This window comes from Culex quinquefasciatus, chromosome 2 (assembly GCF_015732765.1).
Source record: "Culex quinquefasciatus strain JHB chromosome 2, VPISU_Cqui_1.0_pri_paternal, whole genome shotgun sequence".
Lineage (NCBI taxonomy): Eukaryota > Metazoa > Arthropoda > Insecta > Diptera > Culicidae > Culex > Culex quinquefasciatus.
In genome coordinates, this window is record NC_051862.1 from 200,922,091 (window position 1) to 200,942,100 (window position 20,010).

General features: G+C 37.1%; 1 protein-coding gene across 1 annotated transcript in view; it reads left to right on the top strand.

Moving 5' to 3' along the window:
• Positions 1-1,868: 1,868 nt before the first annotated feature.
• LOC6036126 overlaps positions 1,869-20,010 on the top strand; it is a 251,293-nt gene continuing 233,151 nt past the window's right edge. Inside the window, 1 exon segment of the mRNA XM_038252913.1 lies at positions 1,869-1,996. The gene's annotated coding sequence lies outside the window, so the exon portion shown is untranslated.

Here is a 20,010-nt window from a genome sequence, read left to right on the forward strand (position 1 = left end):
TGTTTTTTTAAATCAAGTTTTAGTGATAAAAGTTAAATAAAAAATCACCAAATTTTTTTACCGTGTATTATTTTTCCAGTGTAGTCCGTATCCATACCTACAACTTTGCCGAAGACACCAAATCGATCAAAAAATTCCTTCAAAAGATACAGATTTTTGAATTTTCATACATCATTTTTGTATGGACAGCTGCCGAATTTGTATGGAAAATTATATGGACAAACTAATGATGCAAAATGGCTTCTTTGGGCAGACCGAAGGCACCAAAAAAGTTTCAGCCGGATTAAAAAATACAAAAATTAAAATTGAAGAAAAAAGACCGATTTCGTAGAGAATTGCTCTTATAGGAGATCAAATATTGGTCAAATATAGTTGGTAAGAGTCCGCAAGGCATATTCATAAGAAATTTGGGTGATATCAACACGAATGCAATGCAAGTCATAGAATATCGAGTTTTTCGAACAAATATCCCATAAAATCGAAAAATAATCCTCAAAAAAAAAAAAACAGTTACTCTGGACCCCCGAAGAAATATTTCGGCATACCCCGCAAAATTTCGGGAAAGAGCCCTTCTTTCACGGTGCCAAATATCAGACATACCGATTTTTTTGTTATCTTTGAGGTCTCGAAAAAATACACCGTGACTTTAGTGAAATTTTGATAAAGTGCATCGTTTTCAAGTTCAAATCAAAAAATTAAATCAAATTATTCGCTCTACAGCATGCCTTGGCGTTCTCGATTACGAGATTCTTTTTACACCCCGGGATTCGAACTGACGACCTTTGGATTGTGAGTCCAACTGCATACAAGCGACTCCACCGAGACAGGACCCAGGGAGACGACTCCTTCACCTGGACTGAGCTAACGACCTAACCTCTAGGTTAGACCGGGGCCAACATTTACTTCCCGTCCGACGGAAGGCGTGATCAGACAAATCTCGTCTCAAAATTTGCCACCGGGACCTTCTGGGATCAAACCCAGGCCGACTGAGTGAGAGGCAACCACGCTTACCCCTACACCACGGTCCCGGCAAGTTTTCAAGTTAGAGCCATTTTTTAGGTAACTTTTTTGAAAATAGTCACAGTTATTCATCTTTTAAAATAAGTGCCTATGTTTGCCCACTTTTGATTTTTTTTTGAAAAACTGAGAAAATTCTCTATATTTTGCTTTTTTGAACTTTGTTGATACGACACTTAGTTGCTGAGATATTGCCATGCAAAGGTTTTAAAACAGGAAAATTGATGTTTTGTAAGTTTTACCCAAACAACCCACCATCTTCTTACGTCGATATCTCTGCAACTAATGGTCCGATTTACAATGTTAAAATATGAAACATTCGTGAAATTATCCTTTTCAAAAACAATATTACATACCTACAACTTTGCCGAAGACACCAAATCGATCTAAAATTCCTTCAAAAGATACAGATTTTTGAATTTTCACATATCATTTTTGCATGGACAGCAGCCAAATTATATGGACAAACTAATAATGCAAAACGGCTTCTTTGGGCATGCCGAAGGCACCAAAAAAGTTTCAGTCGGATTAAAAAAATACAAAAAAAAAATGAATGACTGAAATCTGAGAGAATCGCTCTGTATGGAAAAATTAGTGATGTACAAGGATTCTTTTGACTTTGGAAATGATAAACAATGTTCCACCTAAAATGTTAGCTCGATTTAAATCTAATCCCGAGTCGCTCCCATGATCCGGAGAATCCTGCCAACGTTCTCTTCAACTTATTTATTCATTTCGCCTGCAAGTGCTGCTCCACGCTCAGCACCAGAGCTCACACTTTTCGCGTTTGTTGAGGCTCTCTTTGCTGCGGCTAAAGCCCGAACCCGGAGGCTCTCAGTTGTGATGCGGGTTGCAAAGGCGATAGGCGCGCGTGCTGGAAAAACTCGTCGTCGTCGGTTGTTTCGGCAGCACCACACTGTGTGCTGTGCTGTGCCGTGTGTCGCGTGTGTGTGTATGTGTATGGTCCGTGTGTGAGCGGGTAAATATCTCTGGCTTTTCAGGATGTTGCCTACCTTGCAGGCGAAATTTTTCATTTCCAAGTGATGCTTTTCATGGCAAGGTGGCTATTTCTCATTTAAAATTATAATGATTATCTCGCTAGATTAATTGATTATGCTTTGTGGTGAGTGTCCTTGTTTTGCTCGCAGGAGGGAGAGAGCAAAAATGGGATTAATGGGAAGAACTCCAAGGATTCTTGCAAAATCGTGTCACAGCAAAATGCCAGCAATGTGTGTGTTGGTATGTGGAAATTCTTGGCCGGAAAAATGAAGTGAAACCATGTGATTGTCCTCAAGCTCCAAATGTCTTCGTCCGGGGTGTCCTTTTTTAAGGACAACCCAGCATGATGCCATTTCGTGGAGATTTTATTGTTGATTTTTTTTTTCTGGGGGTTGGTCCTTCCCCTCCCCCACCTCAAACCACCCCCAACGAGTGACGCAGTGAAATGACTTTTCTCCGTGCTGTGCACATCTGTGTCCAGCCTCACAAGCCCCAACTCTGACTGCTGTACAAGTGTTTGTGTCCCAGTCGTGTGTGTTTGTGTGTGTGTAAGGACCTCAAAACATACCCCCTTCTTTGGTGGGAGGCTGGAGAAGGGGCTCGACCAGAGCATCAGAGCAGAGCTATAATTGAAATGAAATTTGTTTCGCGTCATGCAGCAGCCGAGCTCCGAAAATCGATTGATGGATTAAAAATCTGTTTCGGCCAGCTTTGCCAGCGGAACGGGAAAATGCAGAGTCCAAAAATTGTGCTAGAGCAAGTGAAAAAAATAATGCACATTTGGATCGATCGTAAGTCATATGCCGGAAAAACGAGTGAGTGCCAAAAAGGGGAGGGGGCATCTCCGAAGACCATCGGGGAAAAGCAAAAATAGGCAGATTTTTAGACACAGGGAATGGTGCCAAGAAATGTGAATTTCGTTTGAGTAATCAAAGCATTTGTGTATGCAGATTTTTTCTTTTGCTTTGATAATGAAGTTGGGGATTATAGAATGATTCAAGACACGTGTTTAGATTTTGTTTTGTAGGGGATAGCCACGAATTTTCAGGAGTTAATTTTTAGAAGTTTAATCCTTTGATCTTTTAAAGCATTTGAGCAATTTTCTACCAAAACCGGAAATGGATTTTATTTGTATTTTTTTATTTGGCTGATACTTTGTGGGGGTCTTCCCTATGACCAAAGAAGCTATTTTGAGTCATTGGTTCACCCATACAAGGCTCCATACAATTTTGGCTGCTGTCCATACAAAAATGGTACGTAAATGTTCATGCAGCTGTAACTTGTGAGTGAATTTTCTGATCAATTTGGTGTCTTGGGCAAAGTTTTATGTATTGATGAGGACTATTGAGAAAAAATAGGTACACCGAAAAAAATTGCAGATTTTTTTATCAACTCTTTTTTCACAAAAACTCGAATTGATCGCAGTAAGCCGGGCGTGTAGGCAGACGTGTTTTTTCTGCTGTCGTTTTTTTCAGCGATCAGTTTTTAGACAAAAGTTTTCAAAAGTATTTGAATCAACGCGGATTTTTGGATTTTGCCAGTGGTTTAGGCAGTTGCGACGGTGGTTCCTGTGGATTTATAAGAAGCTCAATTTTGGATTCTGGGCAGGGCAGTGGCGTGGAAGAAGTACTGGCCCGATGAACGTCATGAAGGGGTAACGTGCCAGATTTGTCCGCACTACGAACCGGTGCTCGAGGGTTGCTTCAAGGGTTCGCGTTGAAAGCTGCTGCAAGTGGCCAAAGATCCGGATGGGTGGACCCGCGACTAGACGCTGTACAAGGTCCAGGAATGCAACAGCTCGGCCAAATGAGTGAAGTCTTCAAAATGAGTTTTTTGAGGATCTTGTCCCGCAGCTTTCGGATTATTACGGTCAGCATTTGCAACTGCAGGTCGTCGTTTGCATTCAAGTTCTCCAACGTCGATTGAAGAGATCTCCCAAGAACACGGGCGGACGATCGTGGATTCATTCGGTTGCGGGGCTGCTGGAAGTTGGACTTGCTGCTCAGGTTCAAGCACGAATAGCAGAAGGTTGCAAGAAGATGATTTTGAAGCCGGTGAGCACGTTCCTTTTTATTTTATATCAGAAACTCAATCACAGATTCTTGCTCTCCCTACCACCTGTCCATTTTATGTCCATGTGAGGGATCATCGATCCATCCGCATTGGCATACTATCTTTTCATTTTTCTTCTTAACTTTCTTCAAAATTTTCACTATATTTTTAACACTTACTACCAGTCTTTGTGAGGGGATACTGAGCTCGATTTGCTCTCCATCCGCATTGAGCTTTTCTCAACTATAATTTTCCTTTTCATCAGTAGTTAGAATCAAAGCCGGGGATTGGGGAGGGAGCATCAGGACAGTGGACGGTATGCTGTAATGGAGGAGACTGGATGTGGATAGTGGAAGACCAGAACTACGTCACAAGGGGGAAATTGTTTAGTAATTGTACAATTCTTAAGGATTGTCCAATTACTCCATCTATTGACCTCTGTCAGTCTCCAGCTGTCTGCCGCGCCCTTTTAGGCCCCCACAGGGTGCGAGCCCTGTTTTTCAGTTTTGTCAGACTTTTTTTCGGAGTTATTGGAGGTTACTGTCGGAAGGAGATTCTCTTCCCCTGAGGACACCGTGAGTGAATTTGCTTGTTCGCGTCCAACCACCCCCTTTTGGCCCTTCATACGACAGTAATTTGAAGATGCTCCCTTTAAGTCTGAGCCACTGTAATTCTAGGCAACCGCTACATAGGTCATCCTTGTGGCCCTGTTGGTTATCACATCAAATCAAATCAAATCAAACTCTTTTTTCACAAAAACTCAATTTCCCAAAATACGTATTTATTGATGTTTTAGGGGACAAAAATCCGCAACTTTTGAGCCATAGATAAACATGGTCAAAAAATCTGCCGCTGAGTTATGATTTTTTGAAAAATAGTGATTTTTGGATAAAAATTGAAATTTAATGCAAAAACAAATTTGACGTAATTTTTTTTATGTAAAATTGAATTTCCTAATCTAATCTAATAAGACCCTAGCGCAGCAAATCTTTCGCAGGGATCCTGGAGAGTGCCTTAGGTTAGATGACGCCTAGCACTCTTCTTGTCATTTATTAACATTTGTAGTGCGCCATTAATGTAATTGAATTTCCAATCGAAAAGTAATTTACAGATTTTTTGATAAAGGGCTCTGTTTTCAAGATAAAGCCACTGAAAGTTTGATTTTAGTGAAATATTTGCAGTTTTTCGATTTTTGAGTGACCATTTTTAAAAATATTTTTTTTTGGAAAAGTTCAGAAAATTTGCTATCAAATTGTCTAAAAGACATTGAAGATTGAACCTCTGGTTGCTGAGATACAACGGCTTAAAGAAAAAGAAACAGGAAAATTGAAGTTTGCTAGGTCTCACCCAAACAACCCACCATTTTCTAATGTCGATATCTCCGCAACTAATGGTCCGATTTTCAATGTTGAAACATGAAACATTCGTGAAATTTCCGAACTTTTCGAAAAAAATATTTCGAAAAAAATAAACCTTGACTAACATTTTAAAAGGGCCAAACATTAAATATTGCGCCCTTTTGAAATGTTAGTCTTGATTTGCACACATACATTATTTTGATGCCACCAAAATAAATTAACAGTGTCAAAAAATTAAACTTGTTACTTATCATATAATCTTAGTGAAAAACCCATCAAACATTAAAAATTCATTCCGTTTCGAACTAAATTTTATCAACAAAATCCTGATTAGTGTATTGAAATAGTCTTATTTATCAATCACAAGGTCTTTTGGGGGACTAATTTGCTTTAAAAAGCCATTGGATCTTTTATTGAATAAACACGTTTTGTAAAGAATTTCGAAAGAACAATAATTGATAATTTCGCATATTTCAATTTAGTATTGTTATAAGTCCACATGGACATGATTTATGGTTCAGATCGTATCATTTCTTATGGGAAATGATGCAGGGAACATTTTTTCTGAAGCACGTAAATTGATTGAAAATAAGGGAAAAAAGTTATAAAGGTTTTATTGGAATTTTGAGAGATTTTCTGTTAATATTGTACACTGTTCTCCAAAAATTCCAAAGTTTTTGATATTCAGTTCATTATTTTGATTAATTCTGTTTTGAGAATTGTTTCTGGGCCCATTGAGTATACAAATCACTACAGAAAAGTGTAATCAACATATTTTTGTAAGTTTTGGTTATAAAATGTACCGTTTTCATTAAATTTTCTCATTTTTATTAGTTTTATTGAAACTTACAGAAGATATCGCACTTATTTGGAGGTCAGATGATAATATTGTAATCAAAAAGATTATTTATTTGTGGTTTTGTTCAGCAAAACACTTGATTTATTGTATTTTTCAACATTTCAAATTTTGATACCAGAGTTTTTTAAACATGTTAAGCTTAATTATTTGAGATTTTATTAATAATTTTACACACATTAAAATTTTTTACACAGTTTTACACAAAAATAATGTTATTACTAACAATTGTCAATTTAAACTCTGTAGTTTCAATACAAATAATATAGCCCAATTGGATATACAAATTAACAAAAGGCATTAAAATAGAAACCCTGTGATTTTATTTTAACTGCAGATCTCAATTAAACTAAAAAAAATATCATGTGAACCATGTACTCACAAAAAAAGTTAAAATATAATGAAAACGGTACATTTTATAACCAAAACACACAAAAATCAACGATTACAATTTTCTGTAGTGATTTGTATACTCTATGGGCCCAGAAACAATTCTCAAAACAGAATTCATCAAAGTAATGAACTGAATATCAAAAACTTTGCAGTTTTTAGAGAAGAGGATGTGCAATTTCAACAGAAAATCTCCCAAATTTCCAATAAAACCTTTTTAATTTTTTACCTTTATTTTCAATTACTTTGCGTGCTTCAGGAGAAATGTTCCCTCATCATTTCCCTTAAGAAATTATATGATCTGAAACATGAATCATGTCCATGTGGACTTATAACCATACTAAATTGAAATAGGCGAAATTTCGTCCCATAGGAAAAAGTTAAAAACTTTAAACGAGGATTACTTTAGTTTTTTTCCGGCAAAGATTTTCGTTCACCCTGCAAATGAACGGGGATATTCCACAATTTTATTTGTATATTATAGTTTTTTTTTGCTATTTCTCAAAAAATACTGCCCCCTCAAAAAAGACCCCATGTAATGTTTTCATAATTAAAGTAAGTAAACTTACTATTAGAACATTTCAAAATTTAATGAAAACTACCTCTAGAGGTTCTTTGAAAACTCCTCTACCAAGCTCAAAATGTATAATTCGCTTCTTTCATTCTACAAAAAATCTTCAACCTATTATTGTCACACTGGCTATGAATGACCCTTGAATGCCTTTAATTTGAAAACGTTATAAAAAGTACAGTACTTTAAAGTTTCAAATTGCAATTGATTTGTTCATATATGTATCAAAAAGGAACACTATAAATAAATAAAATCTTTTGACCTCCCATAAAAACAGCCGTTTCAGTTATGTCTGTGACATGAGACATTTTGACTTTTTATTTGACCATTAGGGTCTAAGCCAAATTGTAATTTTCGAAACAAAATTAAAGGTTATTAATTTAGATTTCCAGAAAAAAGTTGGAAGATACAACAATCTAGCCTAACATTTACAAATTTCGTATGAATGTTTAAAATACCGTTTGGATCGTGACTGGACTAAATATGAAAACGATGGCCGCGCCGCGCGAACAAATAAAAGAGTATAAATTTAAAAATTTCGGGCCATGGTTTCGAAAATTGATAAAAAAAAAAGTGTGTTAAATGCATTATACACCTGTCCAGTTGTTCTGTAAAGCAGTTGTTCCCAAAATTTCAAAGTATGGAAGAAATTTTTGTGGAAAATTAAGTTTCAACTTCAACTTTTTTTTAAACATTCAAATCATTCACGAAGATTGTTGGTGTAGCAACGTCTTCAATTTCAAGCTTGCAATTACACTTCCACAGTAAATGTATCAAATGAGAAACGGTCTTGTTCTAAATTGTCCGCCCCAACAGAAGGTCAATCCTTTGGGTTAGGATTAAACGTAACCCCAGAAGCAATAACGATGATTGTGATTCAGTTTGCTAACCCCTCTCCTCGTGCTCCGTACCCGTAAACTGTCCTCCCCAGGAACGCCCAGGTATGGTAATTTATTTCCGTCATTCCATTACCTCTCAGTGCCTTGCCAGTGCTGTGGCGTTCCTTCGAGCAAAAACCTTTTCGAATTCATTTTCCCTCGACAGTCCCCTCCCTTGAAAAAAAAAGGGATACAAATCTGCGTCATTCTCGTTTCGCATTCCATTGTGATTTCCATTTTCCTCCTGGACGGATTTTGGTCCCCAAAGTTTGCCGCTCCTCCAAAGGGAAATCCAAAGAGGTTCGGATTTCGTCACATACATCCCATCGCCTGGTGGGATGCTCTTCCAGATTTCCATCCACCAATTCCAACTCCCCGGTGCCATCCTTAAACGGGCAGGGGCGAGTGAACTTTCCCACAGAGTCACCGAGTTTGGCTCGTAAATTTGCTGACATTGACCTACTACAAGCCACGTGTGCACCGTGGTCCTGCCTCCCTCTCTGCGCCACCCTCTCCGGTGGCTTCTGCATCAGAGAGGTTTCTCTGTAAAATTTGGAATATATATTTTTAGTATTTCTTCAAAAAATAAAATAAATGGTTAATTCTCTATCAACTCACTCGAAATCGGGAAAAGTTGCCCCGACCCCTCTTCGATTTGCGTGAAACTTTGTCCTAATGGGTAACTTTTGTCCCTTATCACGAATCCGAGGTCCGTTTTTTGTTATCTCGTGACGGAGGGGCGGTACGACCCCTTCCATTTTTGAGCATGCGAAAAAAGAGGTGTTTTTCAATAATTTGCAGCCTGAAACGGTGATGAGATAGAAATTTGATGTCAAAGGGACTTTTATGTAAAATTAGACGCCCGATTTGATGGCGTACTCAGAATTCCGAAAAAAACGTATCTTTCATCGAAAAAAACACAAAAAAAGTTTTAAAAATTCTCCCATTTTCCGTTACTCGACTAAAAAAATTTTTGGAACATGTCATTTTATGGGAAATTTAATGTACTTTTCGAATCTACATTGACTCAGAAGGGTCATTTTTTCATTTAGAACAAAATTTTTCATTTTAAAATTTCGTGTTTTTCTAACTTTGCAGGGGGGTAATTCTCTACCAACTCACACGAAATCGGGAAAAGTTGCCCCGACCCCTCTTCGATTTGCGTGAAACTTTGTCCTAAGGGGTAACTTTTGTCCCTGATCACGAATCCGAGGTCCGTTTTTTGATATCTCGTGACGGAGGGGCGGTACGACCCCTTCCATTTTTGAACATGCGAAAAAAGAGGTGTTTTTCAATAATTTGCAGCCTGAAACGGTGATGAGATAGAAATTTGGCATCAAAGGGACTTTTATGTAAAATTAGACGCCCGATTTGATGACGTACTCAGAATTCCGAAAAAACGTATTTTTCATCGAAAAAAACAATAAAAAAGTTTTAAAAATTCTCCCATTTTCCGTTACTCGACTGTAAAAAATTTTGGAACATGTCATTTTATGGGAAATTTAATGTACTTTTCGAATCTACATTGTCCCAGAAGGGTCATTTTTTCATTTAGAACAAAATTTTTCATTTTAAAATTTCGTGTTTTTCTAACTTTGCAGGGTTATTTTTAGAGTGTAACAATGTTCTACAAAGTTGTAGAGCAGACAATTACAAAAATTTTGATATATAGACATTAGGGTTTGCTTATAAACATCACAAGTTATCGCGATTTTACGAAAAAGTTTTGAAAAAGTTACTTTTGCGTTTCTCTTTGTTTCGTCGTCCGTGTCTGTCGCGGGTGACCATGAACGGCCATGATCGATGACGACCAACTTTTTAAAACTTTTTTCGTAAAATCGTGATAACTTGTGATGTTTATAAGCAAACCCTTATGTATATATATCAAAATTTTTGTAATTGTCTGCTCTACAACTTTGTAGAACATTGTTACACTCTAAAAATAACCCTGCAAAGTTAGAAAACACGAAATTTTAAATGAAAAATTTTGTTCTAAATGAAAAATGACCCTTCTGGGACAATGTAGATTCAAAAGTACATTAAATTTCCCATAAATGACATGTTCAAAATTTTACAGTCGAGTAACGGAAAATGGGAGAATTTTTAAAACTTTTTAGTGTTTTTTCGATGAAAAACGTTTTTTCGAATTCTGATTACGCCATCAAATCGGGCGTCTAATTTTACATAAAAGTCCTTTGACACCAAATTTCTATCTCATCACCGTTTCAGGCTGCAAATTATTGAAAAACACCTCTTTTCGCAAATGGAAGGGGTCGTACCGCCCCTCCGTCACGAGATATCAAAAAACGGACCTCGGATTCGTGATCAGGGACAAAAGTTACCCCTTAGGACAAAGTTTCACGCAAATCGAAGAGGGGTCGGAGCAACTGCTGTGTGAGTTGGCGGAGAATTACCCAGGGTTATTTTTTAGAGTGTAACAATGTTCTACAAAGTTGTAGAACAGACAATTACAAAAGTGTTTGATGTATAGACATAAGGGGTTTGCTTATAAAAATCACGAGTTATCGCGATTTTACGAAAAAAAGTTTTGAAAAAGTTGGTCGTCGTCGATCATGGCCGTTCATGGTCACCCGCAACAGACATGGACGACGAAACAAGGAGAAACGCAAAAAGTAACTTTTTCAAAACTTTTTTTCGTGAAATCGCGATAACTCGTGATGTTTATAAGCAAACTCCTTATGTCTATATATCATTAGTGCGCTGACCACGAGGACGCGCTGTCTTGTTTTTGCATGCTCATTTTCATTTCTTTTGTGTCGCTGTTTGTGTGCTTGGGTGATTGGTTATTATAATTAAATAATGGCATCATTAGTGCGCTGACCACGAGGACGCGCTGTCTTGTTTTTGCATGCTCATTTCATTTCTTTTGTGTCGCTGTTTGTGTGCTTGGGTGAGTGGTTATTATAATTAAATAATGACATCATAAGTGCAGTGCTTCTGGGGACGCGCCGTCCTGTTTTTTCGCGATAATTTTTGTCGTAAATGATTGTAAAAAAATATTCAAACTGGCGGTTTTAGTATAAACTCATCAAACTATCGATTTTATAAAGAGTAAAGCGTCATTTATTTACTATTTTTGAAATTTGCTCGCGTTATCTAAATTGTAAAAACAGTAAAAATATACTGTTTAGTCCAGCCCATAGCACTACTGCTCGGCTGGCACGCGTTCGATAAAAAAAAACTTTTTAAATAATCAATTATCTATCTTTCCGCAGCCGGCTGCCTAAGATTTAAAATTTTCAACCGATAATCAAAATGCTCATGGTCACATCACTGCCACTCGTGAATCCTGACCTCATACCCATCTACTAACCCCTCAAAACTCATGTGATACTTTGTCGGAGATGCAGTCGATTGGGCGGTCTCTATCACTCAAGTATCGGACTAACATTCCCATCCACTTCCCCGTGACCCTACCACTGGTCGTGGCCGGCGCCGGTATTGATCAGCATGATAGGGCCTTTGAGAAGTTGCGAAGCGAGGAAAGATAGCTCCCACTTATCTTCCACGGCTCGTGGATGTAACTTCTGGAGGTCCTGGTCAATAACGGAGTAGCAACTGCGGGTGGGCACCTATGCTTATGCTTATGCTTATGCTTAAACTCCTTATGTCTATATATCAAAATTTTTGTAATTGTCTGTTCTACAACTTTGTAGAACATTGTTACACTCTAAAAAATAACCCTGCAAAGTTAGAAAAAACACGAAATTTTAAAATGAAAAATTTTGTTCTAAATGAAAAAATGACCCTTCTAGGTCAATGTAGATTCGAAAAGTACATTAAATTTCCCATAAAATGACATGTTCCAAAATTTTTACAGTCGAGTAACGGAAAATGGGAGAATTTTTAAAACTTGTTTAGTGTTTTTTTCGATAAAAGATACGTGAATTCGGAATTCTGAGTACGTCATCAAATCGGGCGTCTAATTTTACATAAAAGTCCCTTTGACACCAAATTTCTATTTCATCACCGTTTCAGGCTGCAAATTATTGAAAAACACCTCTTTTTTCGCATGTTCAAAAATGGAAGGGGTCGTACCGCCCCTCCGTCACGAGATATCAAAAAACGGACCTCGGATTCGTGATCAGAGACAAAAGTTACCCTTTAGGACAAAGTTTCAGGCAAATCGAAGAGGGGTCGGGGCCATTGCTGTGTGAGTTGGCGGAGAATTAATTAAATAAGAAATTATTACTAATTTTTGGGCAAAACTGAAGTATCAAACTGATTTAAAAACCCAATTAAAAATGGAATGAAGTTACAAAACCTAAAGCTTTAAGCTCTTAAAACCATTATTTTTTTATAATTTCTGTGTCAGCTTTCAAAATGCCTCACCTTTTAACCTTCACAGTTCACAGATTCCCAAAATTCGATTTCAATCCTGAGCATTGTAGTCACCCTTCATATGAAAGAAGTTTCGATCTGATCGTGCTATCTTGACACACCCTGAAAATTACTGCAAGTGCGACAACTGGCCGAAGTGATTTTAGTCAGAACGCGTTGGACACACGTACATGCCCGACCACTGTAAACATTTTTAATTATAATTCGGGACTCCGGCAACCAAATCAAACCAAACTTTGGGAAAATGCACAGAATGTTTGTTATTATTTACATTGCATTTAAATAACATTTTATAAACATAAAGAAAACATCAATTTCACAGATAATCGCCCACTCGGCACGTCACACTACTATGCCTTCCTGGCTCAGTCAGCCCTTGCGGATGTGTGAGTGTATTCGTTGGGAAAACTGTGTGACGAGGAAATTCTTGCACACACAATCACAAACCCCCGTGCTGGGAAAGCTCGATGGGGACACATTACCTTCAACCCTTTGCGAGATGAAAAAGAGGAGGATAGTAAGAAAGCGAGGGCGAGGTGTGTTTCGATGGATTTAATGGAGTGAATAGTGCTGTTTGCACAGCCATCAATATTGAGAGGACCGAAGATTTGGAGCAAAATCGCGCATAACTTCAACCCTTTTACCGTTTGGTGGGGCCGAAGGGTTGTCCTACGCCGAAATGGGAGCGATATAAATTCTGCTGGGCTTTTGTTTTATCTGATCCCACAGCACCGCCGAAGGGGAATGCTGCAAATTGATGCTTAAGCTGGCTTCTCGGGTGTTGACGTGAAAAAATGCTTCGAATAGGAATATGGGACACCCGGGAAAACCGCTTGGGAGTTGGGTTTGGGACTTGTTATGATAATAATGTTTGTCCTACATTTGGTTTGAATAACATTCATTTGATCGATATTTTGTACAGTCCAGACTTCGGATAATCTAATTACGAAGAAAACATTTTTTTCGGTTTTTTATTGTCTTACTTTTTACATAAAATTTGAGTTGAACTACCTCATTTTAGTCAAATTTAAGTGCAATTTTTTAATAATGTATCATCGTCATTTTGGCAGCCATCTTGGATTTAAAATTTATGGATCCTTTTTGAGTAATTTAGGGGTCATACAAAAACTCGAAAATCAAATATAGGATGTTAGGGCCACGCGATACGCCCCTACCGAATGTTGGTACCGTCTGGCACGGTACACGTCAACATGACAGCTGCCACTCAGTGACAGCTGACCGGAAGATTCACTCCCGCGATCACAGCATAAGATATTGTAAGATCAGTTCCTAGCTGGACTCGGTCACTGGAAACGACCGGCGACTCAGTGACCGATGAAATAGGCGACGGGCCAGATGCGGGCATAAAATGTCAAAATCTCTTCCCCCCTCACTTCGTCTCACCGTCCAGCTGCAGCTTTGTTGACAAACAAACGGAGCACGCGGTTGCATGATGGCGGCTTCGAGCCAGAATTAGGGGTGATCATGTGATTAAAAATGACAGTTTTTTAAGAAAAATAATATTTTTCCGACCGAATAAAAAAATTGCGAGCATGTTTAAACAATTATTCCTGATGTCGGAGAAGTGACAATAAAGCAAAATTTTAATCCATAATTTTTCTATAAATTGAATTTTTTCACTCCAACTGGGAACCCCTAGGTCTATCCACGACCGTTTCCAATGACCGTGAGAAGATGCCAGAAAATCCAGCTACGAACTAAATCCAAAATATCGAAAAATAATATTTTTTTCATGATTCGATTAGGTATCCAAAGTTTTTCCAAGGACTCGGATAATCAAGCTCGGACTGTGTTCTGTTTAAAAATCTGTACAGTTTTTTACATTGCTTCAAGTCCAAATCATTTTCAAATCATGTTTCAATCAAAGAAATTTGCCCCCTCCCCTCATGTAATGAGGAGCATTGGGGCCGCAATTCAGTGTCAACTTAAGCATTTCTAAGCTCCCTCGCCATTAGCAAAAGATCCTGCACACTGTGACCACCGTGTAAAAATGTCTAAATAATGGACTGTTGCACGACCCAGAAAAAAAAAAATCAAAAACTCAACGTTCCAAACCAAATTGGACACATTTTTCGACCGAATCGACCTTGTCCTGTCTCTAACTCTGGGGGGAGGGGCTTGACTTTTCCCCCCACCTCCCATGAACATCCTAACGAAGGTCCAAATCGTGAGGCCTAAATGTACCAGAACCAACTCGAGCGAGCGAAGGCAAATGCGATTCCATTCCGGTGGACTGGGTCTTGGCGCGTTTTTGTGGCCGGGCAAAGCATTTGAAAGTTTCTTTTTGTACGGCTAAATTCTGTGTGTTTTGTGTGTCCTCTTGTTTTAGTAATCGCGGTTCGTCCTTGCTAGGATTTTCCCCTTTTTCCAGGAAATTCCGAGAAGGAAGGGCGTTGAACTGAATAACTAGACACTACTGGCACACAGTGAGATATTTGAGGGAAATTTGGTCAACATTTTATAAGACTAGTTTTGTTTGAAATTATGTCTCGTTTCAATTAAATGTGTATTTGATAATTTTTTCCCATTTTATTTACCATCCTAATCCACGGTGCAGCACGGCTTCCGTTGAAGCCTCCGGCTATTTCATTCATTTGCCTGAACGTAGTGAAAACTAGAAGTTTCCCTCCCACCACCCTCCAAAACGCGCACACATAGACGAAATGGCACAGCCTTTAATTTGGCACGATCTCCCGCCACGTGTTCTATTTTTAAGCCAACAAGCCGTTCCAAATTCAAGTTTTTTAATTAAACCAAATACCCACTTTATCGTTGAATTCCACGGCGCGCGCTTGTTTTCCCTCTCTTCAAAGTCTAGATCAGGAGCCCCGTTTTATTTGCCATTTCCGAAAATAAAATCATCCATTATTAAATTTCTCAATTTTCACACCACACCCCCCCTGGAAAGCGAGCTTTAGGTCACACCTCTTTGCAGCGGCTGGGAAAGCAATTTCGAGTGCATCATAAAAAGCTCACTTTCTTGCTCACTTCGGGAAATGGAGGCGCTCAAACTTTGTGCGAAGGTTATGTGCCAATAAATGCAGGCACGTGGCGCTTTCGGAGACAAATGTGGGGATTGGCTTCTTATTTGAGCTGAATTGTGTAAATTATCAGCCGGTTTTCATTCGAGCTGGAAACAATTTCGGCAACTCTCCATACAAAATGATATGTACCTTTTCGAAAATCTTTTTCACAGTCAGGAATTGTCTAATCGATTTGGTATCTTCAGCAAAGTTGTAGACTGTACCTACAGTCATACAAAATAACCCGTTTAACACATTTTTTTTAACACAAACAGTGGACTTCCCAAAAACATTTTTTTTTCTTTAGATTTTTTTTTTCGATTATGTTTTTCTTTTCTGGGTGAATCTATTACACAGTGGTCCAGATCGCAAAATTATGTGGAAAACGGATTTTCCAAAAAATTGTGAAGTTTTGGAGCTTTGGTGTCTTCAGAAGAGTCACCAAAATTTTATCTCGTAATCTACGCCTTCTACGACCAAATTTTTAGAAAGCATCTGAGCAATACTTCAAAAATCAGTATTTTTTAACAAGGCAATTCAGTGTTAAGTTCTGGAGTTTTTTTTAAAAGGTCCAATAAACCAAATTTTCAGTTTTTGCTTCTTGGGTGTTTTTGAAACCGCCTTGAGTCAGGGGTATTAAAAAACACCCAAAAAGTAAAAACTGAAAATTTGGTTTATTGGACCTTTTCAAAAAAAAACTCCAGAGTTGTTTGTTTTTTAGAGCTCTAAATGTGCCCCGAATATTATTTTTCTCTCAAACTTAACCCTGAATTGCCATGTTAAAAAAACGGATTTTTGCTTAGGTGCTTTCTATAAATTTGGTCGTAGAAGGCGTAGATTACGAGATAAAATTTTGGTGTCTTCTACAAAGTTGCTTGGATTGGCAAGCCCAATATTTTTTAAGAAGACAGCAAAATTCCCAAAAATATTCCTGAAAAGTTAAATTTTTAAAATCGCCCTAATAGTGAACCACCCTAATTTTCAACCAAACCAAAAGTTGCCCCTTTCTAATTGCAACAACTCTTCTTTAGAAAAAATCCGTTTTTCACTTAATTTTGCGATCTGGATCACTGTGCATTGTAATAATACCTTAACTTTTTTTTCTTAACTATTGTAATAATATCCAATTACATCAGAAACTTGAATATGCGAAATTTTGAATGCACTTTCACTTAATTAAAATATGTAATATATCAAAATTTTCATAAAAAACGTATTTTTTCGAAAATACTCAAATTTCCATAAATTGCAATATGGGTATCAAAAGATGCGAAGTTTTGTATGCATTTTCACTTCATTAGAGTTTTTCTGTAAAATACTCAAATTCGCAGAATCCGCAATATGCGAAATATTGTATTCATTATATATATATTTTTTGTACAACACTACTTGAAATTGAATTTTTGAAAATACTAAAATTTTCATAATTTGAAATATGCTTATCAAACGAAATAAAATTGTATACATTTTCTCACTATTGAAGTTGTTTTTAAATACTCAAATTTTAATGAAAAATGTATTACAAAGATCCAAAATTGGGAAAACGACGACGAACGACGATAATTTAAGGTTTGAAGAAAAAATAATAAGTGAAATATAAATGAATTGCGGAACATTTTTATAAGAATTTGAAACAATTTGTTGAATTGAGGATATTTTAACAAATGAAGAAGATAAGATTAACTTTAATAAAGTTGAAGCAATAGTTAGCTTATTTGACAACGGAAGATAAAATAAGCTCAAAAATCAAATAAATTTTATCAGAAAATTGTTAGTTTTCGAAAGAAAAAAAATAATCTAAAAATCACGATAAAACAATCAAACAACATCCAATCAATTTCGCTTGGCTTACCGCAATTGACCTTATGCCATTTTCAAAACGTTTCTACACTCGAGACTAACCGAGGGGAAACGATAAAATTTGATTATTATAACTACCGTGCGTGCTCACGAAACGGCTTCCACCTGCGCGGGCTCCACCCATTCAGGTAGGAAAATGTAGTAGATACAGAGAAAAGGCTCCATCGGTTTCCAGATAAGAACACTAACTGGCAAAAGAACTACCTTCCGCAGTGCAAAACTTGGAAGTCACGAGACGGAATCTGTTCAAAATTGGTGTCCTCACTCACGTTGCTTGGGCCGTTATGCAAATAGCTGAGCATAAAAATGAAAACAAATTGAAAAAAATACCTCTCCAAGATAGCGAACTCGAAATTCGTTTTTTTTGCGTGTGTTCTGTTTCCAAAGACTTTGTTGGTCCCCCTCTAGACGGTGAAATTGCTTTGAGGATGATTTTTTTTTCGCTTTCGATTCTTCCTCCCCTCTAAAAGGGATGTCAATGTCTCATTAAAGACCCTGCTCACGCGAAGCTTCTGTGAAAATTTGCGAATCTCTGCCAGTCGTTCCTGATGAACACCCAAGAGGGTGCAAAGTACACGGTCGAAAAATGTTCGCCATATTTTCCACCTCCCAACAGTCCCGGTCAAATCTTTTTGTTTCAACAGTGCGTTATAATAAGAAACCCCAGCAGCAAGCAAACTTTTCGATTTCATCAATTTCATGCTCACTGGGTTAGAAGTTTATCTCCTAAAAGCATGTTCACTCTCCTCAGCTGATTTCGAGTGCCCTTCACGAATCACTGCTTGAAGCTTTCCCGGAAAGTTTATTTGTTGGACCCTACTGTGCGGGGATTTTGGTCTTGAAAGTGCATTCGCACAAGAGTCCAAGTCATGATCGAACTGATGTTGGACAATTAACGATCATTTTCCTTACAGAGCAGTGACCGGTTGACCTGTATCTAATTTTATAACATAGTCGAAACATACAGTAATTCGAATCATGTTGGGGGTAATTTGCCACTAAGATGCAAACTTTTTTTTGGACCTTGCTTAGGTCATTCTTTTGCTATTTCACTTGTAAAAGAAGTTTTTTTTAAACAAAATATTGCCTCCAAATTGCCTGTTCCATAATTGTTGGATGTTATTGTACTGTTGTGGATCGCCTAAATGAACTGCCCACATTTTTTTCGGAATTTTTTATTGTTCTAGTGTTCAGGAGGTCGATTTAAGCAACTTTTTCAATTCAATTCAATTCGGTTTTATTGGTGAATAATCAAGATACAATAAGTTCTTTTGAGGTACATAACAGAGTTTTGGAGTTCCTTACAGCTGTGTGTTACATCATAATCCATTTTGGAACAGTTATTGCTGGCAAATAAAGGTGTCACCAAAAGTAAGAAAAAAATAAAAAAAAACTTACTAAAATTGCAAGTTAAGCAACTTTTGTTCAACGAAAAACTTTACTTCTCTTGTTTTATGTTTTCTTGTTTAATTTTTAGTATTTGAATTTATTTTGTTTGGTTCATGTTAGTTGTTGGTAGTATTCTACCACCTTCTATCATTTATCATTTATAGTCTGGGACACTGAAAACAATACTTCATACTTCTTTTTAATTAAAATATAGGAAATGTTAGTAAAAAATACAGCCAAAATTGACCCTTTAAAAAATTACATTTTTAAAAACATTGGAAATGTCATATAAAACAAGTCAAACTTTCAGCCGTAAAATTTTCTAAAATTGTAAGAGTTCTTCTTTCAAATGATTTTTAAAGATCTAAAATTGGTTAAAAAATGGATTTTTGGCGATTTTTTAGATAGATATTTTCAAAAAATCATATCTCAGAGTATTGAAAACATAACTTCACCATTTTTTGATATGATATGTGAAATTTTCCGAGGAATCCGATAAAAATACTTTCAGACATAGGCTCTTTGGTCCCGAGACCTTCAAAACAGCATTTTAAGTTTTCATACGACCTGTTAAGCTAGATTTTTGAAACTTCTTACTATTTTTCCCAAATAGCCAAACTAATCACCTTTCTTTTGCGTCTAGGACAGCTTAAATCGAATAAAATGTCGCGGAGATATGATTTTTTGAAAAAGTGGTTTTTGCCATTTTTCTCACCACCCTAACACGGCGTAGGTCACCCTAATGGCCAAACAAAAAAATACGGGTCTAATTATTTCGGCCAAGGATCCTCGAGAAAAATTTTGAGCCCGATCGGAGAACTTTTTTTTTCAAATCATGCTGTTTTCGTGGGGAATTGCTGTATATAAGGGTGACACTGAGAAATACTATATTTTTACAAAATTTAAACTGAAAGAGGCTGTATCTCAGCAATTAACAATGCGATCCTTAATAATGTATTTTTATATTGCAAATGTTGAACATTTGTCGAAAAGTTACAAAATTTAATTTATTTACTGCACTATTTCTCGATCCATTTTTTAAATAACGTTAATAGATCTAACAAAAAATATTTACCTAAAAAATTTTCTTAGCTTAATATTTTCCTATCAGAACTGCGAGAAACATTTATTTTAGCAATGGTAAAAAAACGAAAAAAAACGAAACTATTGGCACTACGCCCCCCGGGGCATGGCCTTCCTCTAACGTGGGATTTCTGCTCCAGCGCCTCTGACG